Consider the following 5,000-nt stretch of genomic DNA (forward strand, 5'->3'; position numbering starts at 1 on the left):
AAACTCGTCAAAGCACACGTTGGGTTACCCCATCACCTAACAACGATGATGGCGGTCCCCACCCGTGAAATACACAACCTAACCAATATTGGGCGACGATGGCGCTCATGAGCCCACGTCCCCACAAACAGTAAGAGAAAGAGAGAGAGAGGAGGAGATGGGCCAATGTGCGGTCCCTCGCCCAATGTCTTATGCCTCGCTGGGGCAAAGAGAAGAGAAGAGGAGCGGATAAGGGAGGAGATTGGCCAACGTGCGGTCCCTCGCCCAATGTCGGCTGCCTCGCTGGAGCTGGGTAAAGAGGAGAGGAGCGGATAAGGGAGGAGACTGGCACACACGGTGGCGCTGCCGGCGCCGAGGATAGCAAGAGAAGGTGCAGTTTGATCTGATCATCTGGTTTGCTATTTCTCTAAGGCCAACGTGCGGTCCCTCGCCCAATGTCGGCTGCCTCGCTGGGGCAAAGAGAAGAGGAGAGGATAAGGGAGGAGATTGGCACACACGGTGGCGCTGCCGGTGCCGAGGATAGCGAGAGAAGGTGCAGTTTGATCTGATCATCTGGTTTGCTATTTCTCTAAGGCCAACGTGCGGTCCCTCGCCCAATGTCTTCTGCCTCGCTGGGGCAAAGAGAAGAGGAGCGGATAAGGGAGGAGATTCGCCAACGTGCGGTCCCTCGCCCAATGTCGGCTGCCTCGCTGGAGCTGGGGCAAAGAGGAGCGGATAAGGGAGGAGATTGGCACACACGGTGGCGCTGCCGGCGCCGAGGTTAGCAAGAGAAGGTGCAGTTAGATCTGATCATCTGGTTTGCTATTTCTCTAAGGCCAACGTGCGGTCCCTCGCCCAATGTCTTCTGCCTCTCTCTCAATCTCACTATTTTGGCCGCCGTGATAGGCGCCGCCATCAGCAGCAGCTACCTGGTTGATCCTGCCAGTAGTCATATGCTTGTCTCAAAGATTAAGCCATGCATGTGTAAGTACAAGCCGATTTAAGGCGAAACCGCGAATGGCTCATTAAATCAGCTATGTTTCATTGGATCTGTAAACCCACTTACTTGGATAACTGTGGCAATTCTAGAGCTAATACATGCAATTGGTCTCTGACCGCAAGGGAAGAGCGCTTTTATTAGTTCAAAACTGGTCGGGCCCCGGTCCGTAACCCACCTGTGGTGAATCTGAATAACTTCGGGCTGAGCGCACGGTCTCCGCACCGGCGCCGCTTCTTTCAAGTGTCTGCCTTATCAGCTTTCGATTGTAGGTTATGCGCCTACAATGGTTATAACGGGTAACGGGGAATCAGGGTTCGATTCCGGAGAGGGAGCTCTGGAGAAACGGCGCACTACATCTAAGGAAGGCAGCAGGCACGCAATTACCCACTCCTGCACGGAGGTAGTGACGAAAATAACGATAGAAATTTCATCCGAAATTTCGCAATCGGAATGAGTATTAATTTTAAACTTTAACGAGCATCCATTGGCGCGCAAGTCTGCGCCAGCAGCCGCCGTAATTCCAGCCCATTAGCGATATTGTTGTTAGCGGTTAAAAAGCTCGTAGTTGGATCTCAGTTCGAACTGACGGTGCACCAGCCATTGTCACGCCCGAACAAAGCCGGCTTCGCTGCTCGCGCACGGGATGTTTTAATGAAAGGTCTGAAAGTGGCCGGAGAGTTTACTTTGAAAAATTAGAGTGCTCAGAGTGGCTATTTGAATGGCCCGAATGGTGATGCATGGAATACAGAATTCTCGGTTCTATTTTGTTGGTTTCGGAACCAGAGGTACGACTAATCGGAACAGGCGGGGGTATTCAGAGATGGCGACAGCCAGAGGTGAAATTTCTTGGACCGCCGTGAAGACTTAACTACTGGCAGTATATTTGCCGGCGATGTTTTCATTAATCAAGAACGAAAAGGAGGTCTGGCGCTTATCAGATACCGCTTCCAGTTCTTGCAACTTATGGAACGATGCTAACTAGCTTATCCATCATGCTATTCCTCCCATGACCCGGCGGGCAGCTTCCGGGAAACCAAAGTCTTTGGGTTCCGGGGAAGTATGGTTGCAAAGCTGAAACTTAAAGGAATTGACGGAAGGGCACCACCAGGAGTGGAGCCTGCGGCTTAATTTGACTCAACACGGGAAACCTCACCAGGCCCAGACACCGGAAGGATTGACAGATTGAGAGCTCTTTCTCGATTCGGTGGGTGGTGGTGCATGGCCGCTCTTAGTTGGTGGAGCGATTTGTCTGCTAATTCGATAACGAACGCAGACTCTGGTCACTAAGTAGCTTCCATCGATCTCCAGAAAAATGGCAGGTCCAGTTCGCAACTTCTTCTTAGAGGGACATGCACCCAGCCGCATCGAGATTGAGCGCAATAACAGGCCCAGATGCCTCTTTAGATGTTCTACCGCACGCTGCCGCCACACTGAAGGGATCAACGAGTTTTCTCCGAGAGTGCGAGCGTAACCTGTTCAAAGCCTTTCTTTGATAGGGATCAGCTTGCAATTGTTTCTGCGAACGCAGGAATTCCCAGTAAGTGCAAGTCATCAGCTTGCGCTGACTACGTCCCTGCCCTTTGTACACACCGCCCGTCGCTACTACCGATTGAATGATTTAGTGAGGCCTTCGGACTGGCGCTCTTGGATTGTCGGCCCCGTTGCCCGCGAGGGTTTTCTGGGGTCGTCGCCTCGAGCTGACGGAAAGATGTCCAAACTTGATCATTTAGAGGAAGTAAAAGTCGTAACAAGGTTTCCGTAGGTGAACCTGCGGAAGGATCATTAACAGAGAGAAAGAGAACGGGGCGCTCTTAAAACTACTACTACTACTCTCCTGATTTGGGCGGTCTCGGGCTCTGCTCTGGCAACTCCAGCAGCGAAAGAGGACAATCCCGGCCCCCGCACCAAAAATAGGTACCACCACGCTGTAGGTGGACCACACTCCGGCGAGAGCGCGAAGACCGGAGGAGGAGGACGGACGGGGCTTTGGACGGCTGCCCGTCCGTTCCTTACTACCGGCGAATAAGCCTCTTGACCCAAAAAGAGTGAAATTCAAGTGTCAAAAAACAACAACAAGTCGTCCGGCCAAACCCAAACCACAAACTTGGGCTATGTCTGTCAAACCCTTTCATTGAGACTCGACCTGTGATGGTTAGTCGCAAAAAGACCAAATGGCAAATACACAACTCTTAACGGGGGATCACTCGGCTCGTGGGTCGATGAAGACCGCAGCAAACTGCGGGTCGGTATGTGAATCGCAAGAATACCAGATACATCGGCCAGTTGAACGTGATATGCTGCGCGGCGTTACATGAGCTTGTCGCCGCCACTTCACGAAATGGAAACATACATCCATCGCTGCCGCGGTTCGTGCTCATGACTGTCTCCCATTACCCAGGGTAACCCGAACCGAAGCCCGCTTTGTTTAATTGCCCGCGTTTTGCGCGAGGCGTGTGCTCTTAAAAACAAGTGTTTATCACTAGTAAGTCCATGACTTGGCGCACCCACATTCAACCACAACAAAGCGACAGTTGTCGCCCTCGCGAATAACTGGAGGCGGCGCTCTTTTGCCTGCTGTCCACAGAGACACGAATGGCCGTCGGCCGCTCATGGCTGATGCTGCACATGTTCTAAGAGGCACTCCATCCCACGAAGAGGAAACGAAACCGGTCGGATATCTTTTAAGTAAGCCCCGCCGGAATTTCGTCTATCACCTCGAAAAGAGTGCTTGGCATGCATTGCAGTGGAACCTAAATTGATGAGTGCGCCTGGGCCCGCAGTCTACCATGTAGTGGTGCAGGCAGAGAGATGAGAATGCTTGGGTGACGCCGTGCTCTTCCTCACGCGCTCCTCCACCCTCTCCCACGGTCAGACGCGGTGTGGGCGTTCTCTTTGAGAGTTCGCCACGAGTCCACGTCTATCTCATGACTGGGAGGGAGGCAGGGGAGTTCTCTCTAAACGCGTTAAAGACGGTGTTGCGCCTCATAACGGCGCTCGCCGGGATAGAGCACTAGTTCTGCAGCCGGAAAGGCCGCTCACGCCAATTAATACTGCGACTCTCGCTCTCTTTCTCCGGATAAACAAGTGCCACTGCTGTGGCATGCGGGAACGGGAAAAGAGGTCAAAGTTTAAGCGGCAAAGGTGCGGCCGAGTAAGGGCGGAACACGAGCGTATATGCATTAAAACTGTGTGTGTATATGACTCTGCGAGAGATGTTCTGCTGGAACACTTTTCCTATTGGCTATTTACCACTCAATGAGAAGGAACGGAGTCAGGGGTGGAGTGCCGGCGCCATGGCCGCTGGTACCCCCGCGACAAGCCCCTCAAACCTTCCTGCCTGGTAATGTCGGTGGTGAAGAAAGTCGGTGGCAGAGCGTCTTCCGCTTCGTGGTTGGGGAACTTGTTCCCCCTAAGGATGATGAGACCACGATCGACCTCGTAGTAGGAGAGAGCTACCCGCCAAATTTAAGCATATTAATAAGCGGAGGAAAAGAAACCAACAGGGATTCCCTTAGTAAGGGCGACTGAACCGGGAAAAGCCCAGCGCATAACCTCGATGTCTTCGGGCACGAGGGGTGTTGCGTTTCAGAGGGTCCAGCACGCCGCCCCATACCGTCTAAGTCAAGCTTGAAAGCGGCCACTGCCCATGGAGGGTGACAGGCCCGTATGGCGGCGCCCGGAGGGTACAGATGGGACGGTCGGAAAGGGCCTCTGTAGAGTCGGGTTGTTTGAAAGTGCAGCCCAAAAGCAGGTGGTAAACTCCATCTAAGGCTAAATATGACCACGACCGATAGCTAACAAGCACCGGAGGGAAAAAGTTGAAAAGAACTAAAGAGAGTTCAAGAGTACGAAACCGTTGGTTGTTTCAAAACGGGTGGAAACCCGAAGGTCGAATCCGAGGGGATTCAGCTCGTCGGCTGTCGGCTGGGTGGGTGTTGCACTGAGCGACCCAAAATGTTTGGGCGCCGCTTCACTCACGCCTGGCGTCGGCGGCGTATTTCGCCTCGTGAGTAGGTCACCG

General features: G+C 53.2%; 1 non-coding gene across 1 annotated transcript in view; it reads left to right on the forward strand.

The window, feature by feature from the left end:
* Window positions 1-4,410: 4,410 nt before the first annotated feature.
* LOC121870144 overlaps window positions 4,411-5,000 on the forward strand; it is a 4,139-nt gene continuing 3,549 nt past the window's right edge. The window contains exon 1 of the ribosomal RNA XR_006089658.1: window positions 4,411-5,000. This exon is cut by the window's right edge and continues 3,549 nt beyond it. This is a non-coding gene — a ribosomal RNA (large subunit ribosomal RNA).

This window comes from Homarus americanus, unplaced genomic scaffold (assembly GCF_018991925.1).
Source record: "Homarus americanus isolate GMGI-L3 unplaced genomic scaffold, GMGI_Hamer_2.0 scaffold51142, whole genome shotgun sequence".
Taxonomy (NCBI): Eukaryota; Metazoa; Arthropoda; class Malacostraca; order Decapoda; family Nephropidae; genus Homarus; species Homarus americanus.